This window comes from Salvelinus sp. IW2-2015, linkage group LG9, assembly GCF_002910315.2.
Source record: "Salvelinus sp. IW2-2015 linkage group LG9, ASM291031v2, whole genome shotgun sequence".
NCBI classification, from domain to species: Eukaryota; Metazoa; Chordata; class Actinopteri; order Salmoniformes; family Salmonidae; genus Salvelinus; species Salvelinus sp. IW2-2015.
This window is the reverse complement of record NC_036849.1, coordinates 28,421,535-28,440,578: the sequence shown is the minus strand read 5'-3', so window position 1 is coordinate 28,440,578 and position 19,044 is coordinate 28,421,535. Positions and strand designations below refer to the sequence as shown.

General features: G+C 41.2%; 1 long non-coding RNA gene across 1 annotated transcript; it reads left to right on the top strand.

The window, feature by feature from the left end:
• The first annotated feature begins 364 nt into the window (after nt 1-364).
• Nucleotides 365-14,542, top strand: LOC111968357 (uncharacterized). Its single transcript, XR_002877879.2, has 3 exons — nt 365-448; nt 4,735-4,813; nt 14,488-14,542. It is a non-coding gene; the product is annotated as an uncharacterized lncRNA (long non-coding RNA).
• Nucleotides 14,543-19,044: the final 4,502 nt, after the last annotated feature.

Below are 19,044 nucleotides of genomic sequence, written 5' to 3'. Positions count from 1 at the left end.
GCTAGCACAACGTGCAGTTGGAACACAGTGTGAGTGATGGTTGCTGATTTTGGGCCTCTGTACGCCTATGTAGATATTCCATAAAAAATCTGCCGTTTACAGCTACAATAGTCATTTACAACATTAGCACTGTATTTCTGATCAATTTGATGTTGTTTTAATGGACCAAAATATGTGCTTTTCTCTCAGAAACAAGGCATTTTCCAAGTGACCCCAAACTTTTTGAATGGTAGTGTTGATACGGGTTTAACAAGAGTTTTCTGTGTGTGTGTGTGTGTGTGTGTGTGGTGTGTGTGTGTGTGTGTGTGTGTGTGTGTGTGTGTGTGTGTGTGTGTGTGTGTGTGTTTAGGCTCGGCACCCTCGTTGGTCGTGGGGAGTCAGGTAAGGCACTGGTCTGACCAGCTCCAGAGACGGAGGACTAAAGTCACCTCTGGAACCTGAGCCACAGGTAACACACACAACACACAACACACACACACACACACACACACACACACACACACACACACACACACACACCACACACACAACACACTGAGCTTATCTCCTGCTAGAGAATGAACAGAGTGATGCCTACTAGACTGGGGAATGCAGCGTTGGCCCATCTTATTAATATAACTGGTGTTAGATCCTTGTCCCTCGCATATTCTAGTTATTATGTAGGTCATAAACAACAGTTAGAGCGCTGTGTATACAGATGTTTCTGCATGGATGTGTGGTTTAGTGTCGCACGGTATACCGGTACCACGGTAATATCATGGTACCAAAACATTATGATACCAACATTTTTAAATGCCGTAGTACCGTTTCATATGATAACCAACTTTTTCAGCCTACCGATTGAAAGAACCTGCTGGCGTGTTAGAAACATGTTTTATAAGTCTTGTTTATAGATTCAATAGAATTGAAGCAACAGCCACTAGTCTGTTGTATGAGCAGGTCTAATAATATCCACTTCACTTTCATGCGCACATCACGTGGCAACTGTAATCAACCAGCCCTCAACACCTGCTTCCCTCAGCATCCCTACCAGCCCTCACTCACCTGCTTTCCTCATCATCCCCTACCAGCCCTCACTCACCTGCTTCCCTCATCATCCCTACCAGCCCTTCACTCACCTGCTTCTGTAAGCATCCCCTCAGAGAGGTTAAAACATGACCCATATTACCTGAGAGGCCTTCTTTTCTTTCTATCGGGAGTCGCACGCATTTTATATAATTTCACAAACCATGTCGCAGGCTGTTTAAAACTAATCCTGGTCACTAATTATTGGTTGATAACAAACAACATTGTTCAGTCATGATACCTAGCTAGCTAACAACCTGGTAACTTGACAGTAGGTTTAGGCACATTTGATTTATACAGGAAGAAAGGAAAAGGGTCTGCTACTCATGAGATGTGCTTCAAAAGGTAGGATTCATATAGGCCTAATGGAAGCCTAAACTATATCAAAAATCTATTTCTTTCTGCTGCTCCTTCAATTCTGTTTGGTGCCCAACATTTTAAAAGTAGGGAGCAGTGTGTGTTTTTGTGGGAGAGCGAGGGTGTTGTGTTTTTATGAGAGTGAGGGAAACAGTGTGTCAATGTTAACTGAAGAGTAAAGGTTTCATGCAGTGTTTTCCCCTTACTGACAATGATATGCAGATCATTATGCATGTATATTCATYCTTCCAATCCTCCAGCCAAATTTTCCTTAGGGAGTTTTTTAGTCGTTCAGTTTTTATTGTTATTCTTTAGTTTTTTATCCTCTGATGTTTGTTGTGTACTAAATATTTCAGTTTTTATTTTCATTGTTTTTATTAGTTTTTTCCCTATGAAGTACATTGTGTTGCATTCCATGTCTGAAATGTGCTGTATAAATAAAGCTTGATTTGATTTGAAATCACAGGTAGGCCTTTTCAAATATGAGAAAATCAGCCATTCTATGCAGTATTCTGTTATACACTGAACAGTGTGAAGTTGAATTCAATGTGTTGTATTGAGTAGAAGTGTGAATTTCAGTGACAGGTTTTTGTAGAGTGTTTAGAAAACGTGAGCAAGCGTCCGGGGAACAGGGCGAACAGGATGCTAGGCCACAAAAAAAAATTGCCCATGGTATTGCGATACTACTCGGTATCGTGATACTTGGCCTGGTATCGTATTGTTTCTAGAAATTGTACTCAGTTTAATACACATATTCTGGTCTTATAATCTTTAAAGGAATTAAAATGGGGAGCCTCATAACAGTGATGAACGTACACAATACTTGGGCGATATTACAATTCCATGCAATTGCATTCAGCTTTGGAAATGAGAAGATATTGAGTCTTATTTAGGCAATCAATAACAGTGAACATTTTGTTTAATGAAAACGATAATTTCAGCCTATGGTAATCACACTTTAGAGAGATGTTTTGGTGTGATGATGATTCTTGCAGTGGTATGCACTTTTGTAATAAAGATATTCTTATCAAAATCATTATTGACTTCGGGGGAGTTATTACCCTGTTAAGGACCCTGTTAAAGATCACTAGCTTTGTTCATTACTTATCGCATTTACTCATGAATGAATATTGCTGAATCAGAATGGTTATAGATTCCGGGAATGACCATTAGATAATGGGGAATAATGATATCTGGACTCAGCTAATTTGTAGAGTTATCTCACCACCACTCCACCAAACAATGTTTGACTTGACTTGCTGCAGCTGACAAGAAGTCCGTCTAATTGTAATTGGGGTATTTACACTTCTGTCCAAAATTCAATAGATACATCTACAGTGAGTGGTTTGAAATAGGGTTGGATGAAATTAACTATAGCAGTAAAAAAATATACTTTATTTTATTAGTGTTAGCACAGGGAATTGCTGCTTTAAAAGCAAGGTTTGACTTCATGAAGTTTATTGTCGTAATTAGAGAAAACCCGAAGCATATTAATGTCACCCCTGGTGAATATATTTAATGTGTTTTGTAGCTACATTTTATGGGCTGAGATTTTTATTGGAGATTATAATATCAATATTATTTATGGAAGCTTTGATAGCAGGTCAAACTCAGAGCTGATATTCTGGCCAAACAACATATTAATATTACTTACTTCTCTCCCTTTCTCTCTTCCAGTCTCCTTATGAAGATAAGCAGAGTGTTTCAGTCTGTCCTGCTTCTTCATCATCTAGTATGAATGATAATAAAACACTATGGCTATGACTCATAGTTGAGCTGAGTTTGAAATAGATTACATCCCAGTCTGGCCACGCTTGTGAAATACCTCTCATGCCATATATATTGATGACCAAATTCAATTACATGATTGCATTCTCAGCCAAAACCTCTTCCCCCTCAGTTTAAATGATTCATTGCATTGGATTTAAATAGTGAATAGTTACAGTGGCAAGGTAGAGGTAATATTTGAAGGACCTCCGCTAGACAACATAAAGAGTTATTAGAATCAGCATGTTTGTCTGTCTGCCAAATGGTGACACACAATGTCTCTTGGGCATGACAACAGACTTCTGCAATAGGCTGATGCGAAGGCCAGAACAGGGCAACCATCTTCTTTTTATTTTTTTTATTTAACCTTTATTTAACTAGGCAAATCAGTTAAGAACAAATTCTTATTTACAATGACGGCCTAACTACTAAAGTAGTTTGTTCATGTTTGAGAGCTTGAGCCGATCACAGACTGAGCCGACTGACTGATCTACAAATAATAACGAGCAGTTATTTAGAATCCAAGGTGATTTGTAGATCAGTCATTGTGCAGACGCCGACTGCAATGAAGTCGATCTCAAACATGATCATTGCGTTAAATTGACATGAGTTGTTTCCTGATGGGTCTTTTGGAACACCTTCAGTTGAACATACTGTCGAATGTGTTCTCCTTATTTCTATACAGTTTTYCTTTAGCCTAGAAACAATGTAGAAATGGTTATGGTTCGCTGAATGTTCATGCATGTTGAACAAAGGTAGAGTTGAATGAGCTTGTGTAATTGTCTGTTTTTAACAATCGTTTGTTTTGATTTAACGATATTGGCTGATTTATCAGCCGGTCAGCTAAGCATTCTTTCTTAATTAATATTGTTAGAAATGCCAATAGGACTAGGCATGTTTTATCAGTCGTCTTCCTCTTAAGAATTTTGTGATAAGAAATCAAATAGTTATCGATCTTGCCATCGACCTCCACTATTCTTTACCAATGCAATTCCTTTTCATTTGTCTTGTCCTGTTTTCCTGCCTACTATTCCCCTAGCTTCTTAGGTTCGCTATTTGTAAAGCTTCTCCTCTCATGCAAGGTCAACTATAATCAACCCCAGACAATGTCACTGGCTTCTGCAGCAACCAGGGTATTCCTTTGGGGCTCTTAGGGCCCGCTGCATTCTACCATTCAATTACTGTTCATTAGACAGTGTACAGCCATTAATCAAACTGAGATGTTCTGCTATTCTTCAAAGGGCCATTGAACCAGGGAGGAAAAACACTGGCTGTTTATCCTTGTTTCCTGTTCTGAGATACTGTAGGAGCACAAAGAAGACACTCTGGGATTCCCACTYGATATGTCTGTTTTAAACTTCTCCTCCACACTACAGTCTCGGAATGTTAGATTAATAAACAGAGCGTGCTAGAGATATGCCGCAGTATTAGGAGTCAAATAGATCATTTGGAGTAGTAACTTGACAGATTTAGTGAATGCAGCCCATATGCATTGAATCTGACTGGATATGATATGAGGAACTGATTTATGTGCCTGTGTTCCAGGAGGCTAAAGAGGAGGTGGAGGCGGTGTCGTCCTCAAATCTGTGCGGAATACGGTCACGGATGTCCAAGTTCTTCAAGGGTAGGTTAATCAAAGCATAGTAGCACCACAAGCTAATTACCCCACGTTTCCTCCACAACACAATTGAACATAATGTGACCATAAGAAACCATAAAGAGACAACTAATAGTCTCGGAGTTACCCGGTTTCCCCATTGGCATGTCACCTAATCCTCAACTGCAGCTCTGCACATCTGGGAGAGCTACCGTACTTTATGTTTACCTTGTGGTCGAGAGGTTGAAGTTGCGCTCCCCCATATCACATTACTTATTTTAGTATTAAAGTTGCACTCTACAGAAATCGCTCTGCAAATTCCTGTTTGCTAAAACTCTAATAGTTTGCCTAATTTCAGTTTATGTGCCAAAATAAGCTAGTATTGTGCAGAGAATCATTGTATCATCTAAACCGCTGTGAAATATATTTTCCATWGCCAAAAATGTTGTTGTTTCAGYTGTTTGAAGCTGGTGTACCAAAGTAAAAGACGCTAAAACAAAACTTAAGAACGGGAAGCATAGAAATAGCACACATAGAACATACACTACATGAGCAAAAGTATGTGGACACCTGCTGATCGAAACATCTCCTTCCAAAATCATGGGCGTTAATATGGAGTTGGTCCYCCCTTTGCTGTTATAACAGCCTCCACTCTTCTGGGAAGGCTTTCCACTAGATGTTGGAATGTTGCTGCAGGGACTTGCTTCCATTCAGCCACAAGAGCATTAGTGAGGTCGGGCACTGATGTTGTGCGATTAGGCCTGGCTCGCAGTCAGCATTCCAATTTATCCCAAAGGTGTTCGATGGGATTGATGTCAGGGCTCTGTGCAGGCCAGTCAAGTTCTTCCACACTGATCTCGACAAACCATTTCTGTATGGAACTCGCTTTGTGCACGGGGGCATTGTCATGCTGAAACAGGAAAGGGCCTTCTCCAAACTGTTGCCACAAAGTTGGAAGCGCAGAATCGTTTAGAATGTCATTGTATGCTGTAGCGTTAAGATTTCCCTTCACTGGAACTCAGACGCATATCCCGAACCAAGAGAAAAAAAACACTAGACCATTATTTATCCTCCACCAATATTTATAGTTGGCACTATGCATTTGGGTAGGTAGCGTTCTCYTGGCATCCGCCAAACCCAGATTYGTCCGTCGGACTGCCAAATGGTGAAGCGTGATTCATCACACAAGAGAACGCATATCCACTGCTCCAGAGTCCAATGGAGTCCAGAGTCCAGAGTCCAAGCTTTACACCACGCTTGGCATTGCGCATGTTAATCTTAGACTTGTGTGYGGCTGCTCGGTCATGGAAACCCATTTCATGAAGCTCCCGAAGAACAGKTAGTTTGCTGAAGTTTGCTTCCAGAGGCAGTTTGGAACTCAATAGTGAGTGTTGCAACCAAAGAAAGAAGATTTTAGCACTTGGCGGTCCCGTTCCGTGAGCTTGTGTGGCCTACCACTTCGTGGCTGAGCCGCTGTTGCTCCTAGACGTTTCCACTTCACAATAACAACACTAACAGATAACCAGGGCGGCTCTTGCAGGGCAGAAATTTGATGAACTGACTCGTTGCAAAGGTGGCATCCTATGACGGTGTCACATTGAAAGTCACTGAGCTTATCAGTAAGGYCATTCTACTGCCAATGTTTACCTAGGGAGATCGCATGTCTGTGTGCAATTTTTTTTTACACGTGTCAGCAACGTGTGTGGCTGAAATAGCGAATCCACTCATTTTAAGGGGCGGCTTCTACTTGAAAGCTTCTTAGATTTGCTTTCAAGTAGAAGGATAGATCTRTAACTCACAATTGTATGTGAATTTGGTCGGTTCGCCCAAAAAGTTACATATTGCCACTTTAAACGTAGATTATTCACATACGTTTTACTTTTACCCATGTCCTAGGTAATCATGTCTACCCTGACAGATATTTTGATAGGTGGGAATATAAGACTGGTCTTAGTTTAGTATGACTGTATCTTCTCAATTATTGCATTTTGGATACAGTATTTTAAAATTAGTAGAGTATCTATCTATCCATCTATCGAGCAAAAATGTAAATAACTTTATTCTTGAATATGACTTCAAATCATGTGTATAAACACAATTTATGATTAGAAAGATATACCATGACAGAACGAGACCTAACGGTTCCATGATAGAAAGAGACCTAACGGTTCCATGATAGAAAGAGCCTAACGGTTCATGATAGAAAGAGACCTAACGGTTCCATTGATAGAAAGGAGACCTAACGGTTCCATGATAGAAAGAGACCTAACGGTTCCATGGTAGAAGAGAACCTAACGGTTCCATGTAGAAAGAGACCTACGGTTCCATGTAGAAGAGACCTAACGGTTCCATGGTAGAAGAGACCTAACGGTCCATGATAGAAAGAGACCTAACGGTTCCATGATAGAAAGAGACCTAACGGTTCCATGTAGAAAGAGACCTAACGGTTCCATGATAGAAGAGACCTAACGGTTCCATGATAGAAAGAGACCTAACGGTTCCATGTAGAAAGAGACCTAACGGTTCCATGATAGAAAGAGACCTAAGTTCCATGTAGAAAGAGACCTAAGGTCCAGGTAGAAAGAGACACGGTTCATAGAAGAACCTACGGTTCCATGATAGAAAGGACCTACGGTTCCATGATAAAGAGACCTAACGGTTCCATGTAGAAAGAGACCTAACGGTTCCATGATAGAAAGAGACCTAACGGTTCCATGGTAGAAAGAGACCTAACGGTTCCATGATAGAAAGAGACCTAACGGTTCCATGATAGAAAGAGACCTAACGGTTCCATGATAGAAAGAGACCTAACGGTTCCATGGTAGAAAGAGACCTAACGGTTCCATGATAGAAAGAGACCTAACGGTTCCATGGTAGAAAGAGACCTAACGGTTCCATGATTAGAAAGAGACCTAACGGTTCCATGATAGAAAGAGACCTAACGGTTCCATGATAGAAGAAGAACCTAACGGTTCCATGATAGAAAGAGACCTAACGGTTCCATGATAGAAAGAGACCTAACGGTTCCATGATAGAAAGAGAACCTAACGGTTCCATGATAGAAGAGACCTAACGGTTCCACGATTAGAAGAGGAGCCTAACGGTTCCATGGTAGAAAGAGACTACGGTTCCATGATAGAAAGAGACCTAACGGTTCCATGATAGAAAGAGACCTAAAAGTTCCATGATAGAAAGAGACCTAACGGTTCCATGATAGAAAAGAGACCTAACGGTTCCATTGATAGAAGAGAGACCTAACGGTTCCAGATAGAAAGAGACCTAACGGTTCATGGTAGAAAGAGACCTAACGGTTCCATGATAGAAAGGACCTAACGTTCCATGATAGAAAGAGACCTAACGGTTCCATGATAGAAAGAGACCTAACGGTTCCATGATAGAAAGAGACCTAACGGTTCCATGATAGAAAGAGACCTAACGGTTCCATGATAGAAAGAGACCTAACGGTTTCCATGATAGAAAGAGACCTAACGGTTCCATGGTAGAAAGACCTAACGGTTCCATGATAGAAAGAGACTAACGGTTCCATGTAGAAAGAGACCTAACGGTCATGATAGAAAGAGACCTAACGGTTCCATGGTAAAGAGACCTAACGGTTCCATGATAGAAAGAGACCTAAGGTCCATGATAGAAAGAGACCTAACGGTTCCATGATAGAAGAAACCTGACGGTTCCATGTAGAAAGAGACCTACGGTTCCATGGTAGAAAAGGAGACCTAACGGTTCCATGATAGAAAGAGACCTAACGGTTCCATGATAGAAAGAGACCTAACGGTTCCACGATAGAAAGAGACCTAACGGTTCCACGATAGAAAGAGACCTAACGGTGCCACGATAGAAAGAGACCTAACGGTCCACATAGAAGAGACCTACGGTCCACGAAGAAAGACCTAACGGTTCCACGATAGAAAAGAGACCTGACGGTTCCACGATAGAAAGAGACCTGACGGTACCACGATAGAAAGAGACCTAACGGTACCATGGCAGAAAGAGACCTAACGGTACCACGGCAGAACGAGACCTAACGGTACCACGGCAGAACGAGACCTAACGGTACCATGGCAGAACGAGACCATGACAGAACGAGACCTGACGGTACCATGGCAGAACGAGACCATGACAGAACGAGACCTAACGGTACCATGACAGAACATGAAACTCTCCTATGTCGGGGGATGTGCCTCATTCCCAGTTCAAATAACTTTCTCTAATTGGCCACAAACCATAGGCTGTAGGAGCAAGACCATTCAGTGGTCCAGATGTGTTCCAGCATTTGCCATCGTCCCGTGAGAATTCCTTAAGTGGCTAAAGGGAGAGAGAGAGAAAGTCCGGGTCCTTCGATATGGTTATTTTCTGTCCCTGATCTGAGGTAGTACAGGTTGTCACGGGTACCAAGAACTTCACTACATCCTGTGTTGCTAACAGCAGGCGCCCATCTCACTCACATGTAGCCGCGCTGTCAGCACACAAGGCAATTTACAGAAGCAATCTCATCCCCATTTATCTCAAATATTTTCTTTATATTCACGTTTGTTTTATATTGACTGGACTGGAGGTCTGGCATGATGAGAGAGATGGGAATTTCAGCAAAATGATGGAAATTATGTCCTGTTAAGTTTGTCTCTCTGTTTGGAATGGAGATATTCCCATTAGGGGTCCTTGGAATCGTGACTTCTCATCATTGGCATTGTGAACTCTAGACTCGTCCTTATTATACGTATGCACATTGCTGTTTATTGTCCTTATTTCTCAATGGGGCGGAATGGCTCAGCTATAGGCTACTGTATGCCCAATATTCACAACATCAACAGATCTGTTCAGTAGCTCTATGCCACAACCACTTCAGAGCTGAAGTGCAGTGAAGGGTAATTTTTAAATACAGGAAATACATGGGATCTATTGTAACAGTAAGGGAAATCCAACACTGCYTGACTGCTTTGTATCAAAAACTATACGTCTGTCTGTCTGCAAATATTTGTCCTCAATGGGAATTTTTCAGTTGGTAGAAATTGGTTGTTCTGGAATTGCRGTTGCATTTGGGCATGGCATTTTGGGAAAAATATACATMTTTTTTCTAATTTTCTTTATTTAAACGTATTTGGTTACATCTTCCCATTCTACATCAACTAATAACATCTTAATGACTTTAAATAATGTTTACCATTATGATAACATTGTGCCACCAGTAGGTGTAACACGAATGATGCAACACCTGAGAAATGTTTGGTTGAGGTTTTTCTTAAATKATGCTGAAATCATTAACMCTTTAAAAATAATTTACTGAATTGATATGAATAATTTTGCTCACGATGTAATTTCTGTTCATTTAAATGGACTAACACCAAGTGACACCAAATTGTCAATGGAATCCTCAAACGTATGACATACATATAGACTCCTTCCCACTATTGTCACACCCTGGTCTGTTTCACCTGTCTTTGTGATTGTCTCCACCCCCCTCCAGGTGTCACCCATCTTCCCCATTATCCCCTGTGTATTTATACCTGTGTTCTCTGTTTGTCTGTTGCCAGTTCGTCTTGTTTGTCAAGTCAACCAGCGTTTTTGTTCTCAGCTCCTGCTTTYCCCAGTCTCTCTTTTTCTCGCCCTCCTGGTTTTGACCCTTGCCTGTCCTGACTCTGAGCCCGCCTGCCTGACCACTCTGCCTGACCCCGAGCCTACCAGCCGACCTGTACCTTTGCCCCACCTCTGGATTATTGACCTCTACCTACCCTGAGCCTGCCTGCCGTCCGGTACCATTGCCCCACCTCTTGTTTACTGACCCCTGACTGCCTTGACCTGCCCCTGTTGGATTATTAAACCATTGATTATTCGACGTGTCTGCATCTGGGTCTTACCTTGATACTTGATACCTATAACAGTTTGCCACTGGAGGGAATGCTTAAGGTCCTTGTATATCTTTGTAATGAGTCATTTTCAAGTCGGTAACACCAATGACAAAACCAAGGGACAGACATACTAGTAAAAAAAATAGAAAATATAGCCTTCTTTGTAAAGTGTAAAGTGTTGGTCCCATGTTTCATGAGCTGAAATAAAATATCCCTGAAATGTTCCATATGCACAAAAATCGTATTTCTCTCAGATTTTATGCTCACATTTGTTTACCCAGTGCCCTTCTCCAACTTGCTACTACGGAGGAGAGAACAGTGGAGACAGGAGAGACCAACTCTCAAGGAATACGTCTTTGCCCTCATCCATCTGATGCATTCCACCCCTATGGTCCATCCCAGGGACACAATGCTTCATGACAGGGTGGCGGATTGTGTTCCCTGAAATGCGTACACCAACTGATTGACAGAGAGCGCCGGGCCCTCTCTATGCACTTATCTTCTCAACACACTGGAACATCCAGCTACTCCTCTGCGCGATATCAGAGAAGACCATTGTCCCGGGAAACATCCTTGCATCTGCTGCACCAGTGCCGTCCCCTTAGTGTATCCCATGTAATTTCCACCAAGGTGGATGACTAGAACACAGAGCAGCCTTGCTAGAACACCGAGCAGCCTTGCTCTCCAAGCCACCTRAWGTGACAGTCAGTGCATTCGTAAAGTATTCAGACCCCTTGACATATTCCACGTTACGTTACAGCCTTATTCTAAATTTGATAAAATAATTTCCCCCCTCATCAATCTACACTTAATACTATGGGGTATTAAGTGTAGATTGATGAGGGGGGAAATTATTTTATCAAATTTGACAAAGCAAAAACGTTTTTTTTTAAACATTTTGGCAGTAAAAATAACTGATCACATTTACATAAATATTCAGACCCTTTACTCAGTAATTTGTTGAAGCAGCTTTGGCAGCGATTACAGCCTCGAGTCTTCTTGGGTATGACACTACAAGCTTGGCACAGCTGTATTTGGGGGGGTTCTCTCATTCTTCTCTGCAGATCCTCTCAAGCTTTGTCAGGTTGGATGGAGAGAGTCGTTGCACAGCTATTTTTACRTCTCCAGAGATGTTTGATCGGGTTCAAGTCGCGGGCTCTGGGCCACTCAAGGACATTCAGAGTCTTGGCTGTGTGCTTAGGGTCGATGTCCTGTTGGAAAGTGAACCTTCGCCCCAGTCTGAGGTCCTGAGCGCTCTAGAGCAGGTTTTCATCAAGGATCTCTCTGTACTTTGCTCCGTTCATCTTTCCCTGAAAAACATCCTCACAGCATGTTGCTGCCACCACCATGCTTCACCGTAGGAATGGTACCAGGTTTCCTCCAGACGTGACATTTGGCATTCAGGCCAAGAGTTCAATCTTGGTTTCATCAGACCAGAGAATCTTGTTTGTCATGGTCTGAGAGTCTTTAGGTGCCTTTTGGCAAACTCCAAGCAGACTGTCATGTGCCTTTTACTGAGGAGTGGTTTCCGTTTGGCCACTCTACCATAAAGGCCTGATTGCTGGAGTGCTGCAGAGTTGGTTCTCCCATCTCCACAGAGGGACTTTTGTGCTCTGTCAGAGTGACCATCGGGTTCTTGGTCACCTCCCTGACCAAGGCCCTTCTCCCCCGATTGCTCAGTTTGGCCAGGCTACCAGCTCTAGGAAGAGTCTTGGTGGTTCTAAACTTCTTCCATTTAAGAATGATGGAGGCCACTGTGTTCTTGGGGACCTTCAATGATGCAGAAATGTGTTGGTACCCTTCACAAGATTTGTGCCTCAACACAATCCTGTCTCGGTGGTTTTTGATTTGGCTTGGTTTTTGCTCTGACATTCACTGTCAACTGTGGGACCTTATATAAACAGGTGTGTGCCAAATCATGTCCAAATAAATTGAATTGACCACAGTTGGACTCCAATGAAGTTGTAGAAACATCTCAAGGATGATCAATGGAAACAGGATGCACCTGAGCTCAGAGCAATGGGTCTGAATACTTATGTAAATAAGTATTATTGTAGCCTCACCATCTTTTTGCAAAAATAAATACAAATACACACAACTGTAAGCTACATATTAATCAATTAGTCAATATTACACGGGTAAGCTAACGGTTACAGAAATCAGGAATACAGACAGGCTCTATAGACCTCTATATAAGAGTGACTGTGTCCAACCCACCATCACCTGGTGTTATGTTGGGCACCTACTGACCCAAAAAAGATCAAATATACTGACATGTATTGCTAAATCAAAAAGGTTAAAGGAAATAAAGGCAGGCACTACATTACTACAATAATAAAAAAGCATGATGGTCTCATAAGTATAAAGGTAAAGCTTGTTTTCATATAATAATAAAAAAATATATTGAAAAGGGTAGCGGAATGGGATTAGTATGGTGCGTGAAGAATATATGCGGTAGAAATGACATTATTGTGGGTGCACTAACCTTTAAGAGTATGAATTAGGCTGTTTGCGAATGTTTGACTCCTAAGCAACCTGCATACCCATTGTTTTAAGTAATAGACCAGCATAGCTACTGTAGTARGTCAAAGCTGTGTGCTGGAAAACTTTGGTAGAGTATTGGTGGAGTAGGCATTGGGGTGTTCATGTGAATTTCCTTTCTTTTTCGGCTTCAGACAAATAGCTACTTCTCACTTAAAACATAGTATATTTTGTATTTTTTTAAATTATTATTACATTATTTTGTTCAATTTCTAATATAAAAAATTATATATAGATATCTCTAAATGCTTAAAACATGTCTCTACAACTTTACACATCACTACAGGGACAAGCCAATTTGCTTACCCTAAGTACTTTAAACAATGCATAAGCATACAATTTTGCAGTATAAAGGACTTGCATTATGTTTTATCAATATAAGCCAAAACATGTACGATGTGTAACTCTGTACCGGCACCCCCCCTGTATATATTGTTATTTTTTGCTGCTGCTATTTAATTACTTGTTACTTTCATCTCTTATTCTTATCCGTATTTTTTTTAAACTGCACTGTTGTTTAGGGGCTCGTAAGTAAGCATTTCACTGTAAGGTCTACTACACCTGTTGTATTCGGCGCATGTGACTAATACAATTTGATTTGAACTATTTGTCATTTTAAAGTGTTTTTCATGGTTGCAAAGTCAAGGGACGCAAGTCCACCGCAATTCAAGAATGACCCAAATAGGAAACCTTATTCAGCAAATGTAAATATACCTTCAAAGTGCTTTTTCTTATTTGCTTCCGGGTTGGATTAGGTATATGGCCTCTATACTAGGGCATTCTGTCCTGGGTTTCCGTGTATAACAGTAGACACTACAGTGTTCATTTTGCTGGAGATTCTCCTTCAAAAGTTATTGGCAACATGAACAATGGTCTGTCTATGGATGGTGATTATTAGAGCTTCTGACAGAAGTTGTAAAGCATTGTGATTGATTGGCGATATGAGATGTGTGCAGTCATGGTATATTGTCTCCCTTGCATGCACACACTACATGCAGTTGTGTGTCACAGATAAGTTATTCCACACAACCAAATGAATGTGTAGTAAATCATTTGTCTCGACCCGTGAGTAGTCTCGAATGACGACCTTTACGCCTATTTGACTTTTACTCGTATTTATGTAAATCGGTGTTGTTCAGGGTGTCATATTCATCGAAGGTCATGATGGTACTGTTTATTTGAGACAAAAACATTTTGTTTTTTACAGTATAACATTTTACAGTATAAAAACATGTTTTCTGTTAATGCTCCAATGATTGTAACTGAGTCCTTTTTCCCTTCATAATTTTTCTACAGAAAAAAGCAAAAAGTGACCAGCTTCCAGACCAAAATGCCATTTATTCAGTCAGAGGTAGGTTGTGTGCTTATGTTGGCATTTTATATGTTATTAATTCCAGTATGCATTATATTTACAGACATATTGTTGGTGCCATTCATATGTAAAATATCCAGTGAATATATCAAATTGTTGTGAAGCCATTCCACAACAGAGTTCATGTTATTTGTGACACACTGGTAATTGCATGTTCCATGGGTATTTGAACACACAGTCCATTTCACAATATGCCTTTTTATACTCATTCATCCAAGTTGAGTACTGGTTTATGCTCAGAGCAAATAATATCCCTATGGAATTGAATACTTCTTCCCATTCATCATATACATGGCATGAAAGGCCCTTCAAAGCAGCTCCACTAGCAGTATGTTTTCAACATGGAAAAATAAATAGTTCCAAAGACCGTGTGTGGAGAATCTGCCATTGTGATGTGAGGAGGAGAGAGGGGATGTCTGAGTGYGACCTCAGCTACCATTGTGATGACGGGTCCCTGTGAAGTGCACCACTGGCCAGTTACACGTTAACTTTGATTGCCAGTTTGCTCTGTTCACGGTCCGCTTTGAACCGCATCTCGAGATGAAAGCCAACCTTGTCCAGTGTGTCCATCCATTGTGTCTACTGTTATAGCTCTTTATTGCAAAAGAACTGGCCTCCGTCCCCGCAGGAGGCTTTTTGCCTTTTGGTAAGCCGTCATTGTAAATAAGAATTTGTTCTTAACTGACTTGCCTAGTTAAATAAAGATTCAATATATATACAGTATATTCTTTTTAATTGTCTCCAGGCGCCATCAAGGGCCTTCAAGACTTTAGCTACCATGCTGCGATGAGCATTATGTATAATGTATCATACAATGAATCTCCGACATCAGCCCCAGCTCTGTTCCTTCATTTTAATTGAATGCCATTTTTTATTTCTCCTGTTGACAGACTGTGGTAAACCTATTGTAACAACGTATGGCTTGGTTGTGTTTTTGGATGCGCTTTGATGTGGGCGGATCCAGTGGTTCTGAATGTATCAGTTCTCTGTTTTCTCTTGCCCTATACAGAATTCTAAGAGCCAGAATCAGAGAGTCCTGTAGTAACAGGAGCGGTCGAGGACAGCGTACCCCTTACGAGACCCCCACGTATGAGATTAAAAAGTGTTATAAACCAAATAAAAATGTTTGCGTCTTGACAGCCCCACCGTGGATATATATGGCCTCTTATTCCACGGACTGTATTGCATAATTATGTATGGTCTATGAATATTGCATGGCGCCTCACACTGAGCGCATGGTAAAATGCCTAATTGCAGAGTTTAATTATTAAGAAGCAAAGGTCCTTGGCGGGTTACACAGAAGCACTTTTGATCAATTATTTTTTGTGTTTTTTCTGATTAATTATTTTTGGGCTGGTGCCTCAGCAGGTCTAGTGGACAGTGTAACCGCTCTTGAGAGAGACTTAGCCTCCTGTGGAGAGGAATTACTTTGCTGATTAAAATCCGGTGGAATCAACTAAAAACTAATGATATTGAAGTGGTCGAGGGGGATCAAGCAAATTTCATTCCTCTCAGTCAAGGCTAGTAAAATACAGAGGCACCTTGATGGGGAGAATAAGAGCTGCTGGTATTGACCCTCAGGGCACTGGTTTAATTTGTCCATGTAACATGAGAGAGAGATAGAAACAGTGGTGTTTGCCTGAGTGCAGAGTAACCTACACTGAGTGCACAAAACATGAACACCTTCCTTATATTGAGTAGCACTCCCCCTTTTGCCCTCAGAACAGCCTCAATTTGTCGGGGCACATGGACTCTACAAGGTGTCGAAATCGTTCCACAGGCATGCTGGCCCATGTTGACTCCAGTGCTTCCCACAGTTGGGTCAAGTTGGCTGGATGTCCTTTGGTTGGTGGACCATTCTTGACACGCCTGGCACCTACTACCATACCCCGTTCAAAGGCACTTAAATCTTTTGTCTTGGCAGTTCACCCTCTGAATGGCACATATATATAATCCATGTTTCAATTGTCTCAAGGCTTAAACAAAAATGTTCAATCTGTTTCCTCCCCTTCATCTACACTGACTGATGTGGATGTAATTAGTGRCATCATTAAGGGATCATAGCTTTCAGCTGGTCAGTCTATGTCATGGAGTGAGCAGGTGTTCATAATATTTTGTACACCCCAGTATATGTTGTAAATATAATGTATTTCCTGACACTGTCCTGAGCAATACTTAGCAATCAAGGACAGAGAAAGGAAACCACCTTCGAGCAGTTTTCCAACACCAATGTGGTAAAAGCTGTAGATTTCTCTACACATGAAATGAAGACTCCTGTGGTAATTTTGTATTTTGTACTGACTTACACTATTTCCCGTCCCAAATGAGTAACGTACTGTGCAGGGGTTGTTCTATTCCTTATGTCCGCAGTGGTTGGAGGTAAGGCATTACTTATTTTCAAGTCTTCACTTTTTTGTGAACTGGAAGAGCCCATCTAAAGTCCCTTTTGAGCATCCATTAGCCTTTTCACTCTGTCATCAAATACAAAATAAATAGAAGCCACATTGAACTATAATGGAGGTCAAATTTGAGATGACTGCTGTTTTGAGAGCCCCTTTTTTCACAGTTAGCTCATGTTGCAACTTTAAAGCATATCTCCTATGACTATAAAATAAGAATCATGTTGACAGCTGACCCGTAATACTCAGTGCCACACAGTCTATCCACAACAAGCTACTTCAAGCTACGGCACTGTGAACACTACAATAGCTTCAAACTCTGAGTAATGGATCAAAGAGCTCCTGCAAAATGCATTGCAGTCTCGCACTCCAGTCAAGCTTCTTTTTGCAAGACCAGCACAAATAGATGAATAATTGATCAGGATCAATGGGAGGATTACTTTGAGTGTCAAGCAGTGTGTGGTGTGGCTAACTCTCCTATACCCTGTCTGTCAATGACGTGTCAGTCTTCTTATAGTCTACAGGGTACCTAGACATGCAAGACATCACCTACTGTAGCTATCCACTTCCTGTGTGTGTTTTTGGACAACCAACTATTCTGTGACAGGGCTCAAGGCCTTGTTTGAGTTGATCCAGTAAGTCAAGGAACTGCTCCGTAGGGAACAGTTTGAAGACATCCTGACAGAATGTTTGGTTGTTGTGGTTTTCAGGTTTGACCTGAAAGGGATTTTGGAGCAGGATAACAAGAAATAGAATCGTGACAAAAAACTAAGGGCAACACATTTGTTAAAGTCAACATCTAACCAAGGCTTTCACTTAAACAGATCACTGGGTGACTGATTCACTCATCAATACATGGCCACCCGCGGGAAGATATTTTGGATTAGTCGTGCTTTCGTCAAGTTTCTTTCTCCGTTCATACAGGAGTAATAAAGGCCTAGTTCTCTAATTTTGTGGGTTGTTTTGTATATATATTTAAGCAATAAGGCACGAGGGGGTGTGGTATATCGCCAATATACCACGGCTAAGGGCTGTTCTTAGGCACGACAATCAAATCAAGTTTTATTGGTTACATACACATGGTTAGCAGATGTTAATGCGAGTGTAGCAAAATGCTTCTAGTTGACAGTGCAGTAATATCTAACAAGTAATCTAACAATTCCCCAACAACTACCTAATGCGGAGTGCCTGGGTACAGCCCTTATCTGTAGTATATTGGCCATATATCAAACTCCCGAGGTGCCTTATTGCTGTTATAAACTGGTTACCAACAGAATTAGAGCAGTAACAATAACTGTTTTGTCATACCCATGTAATGAATACTCAGGGAGAAAAAGGTATAGATTCACGCTCAGAGYGCGGCAGATGTTYATTTCACCTTCACAGAAGGCAGGAATCGTGGTCGCAGGCAATGGTCAKACACAGGTAGGCAAACAGACAGGTGACTCAAAACTAGGACTGAAGGCTACAACTGGTTCTCACGAACGAGCTAGGAAAAGGCTTAGTAGAGTCAAAACCAACAATACCTTACAAAGGCACAAACAGAATGAACTGAACTAAATAAGGAGCTGATGAGACCAGGTCAGTAACTAACACAGGTGAAATCAATGAACAAAAATGAAAGACAGGGCTACGTTCAAGAACACAACGAAACAGAACACAAGGTTGACTAAGAAAATAAATACAGAACCTTACAACCCGTGGTATACGGTCTGATATACCACAGCTGTCATCAGCCAATCAGCATTCAGGGCTGGATTTCTGGCTCTCACAGACCTGTAACTTCTTCTTTAAGAGGCTCCTCTGTCCTCCACTCGTTACCTGTATTAATGGCACCTGTTTGAACTTGTTATCAGTATAAAAGACACCTGTCCACAACTTCAAACAGTCACACTCCAAACTCCACTATGGCCAAGACCAAAGAGCTGTCAAAGGACACCAGAAACAAAATTGTGGACCTGCACCAGGCTGGGAAGACTGAATCTGCAATAGGTAAGCAGCTTGGTTTGAAGAAATCAACTGTGGGAGCAATTATTAGGAAATGGAAGACATACTGATAATCTGATAACACTGATAATCTCC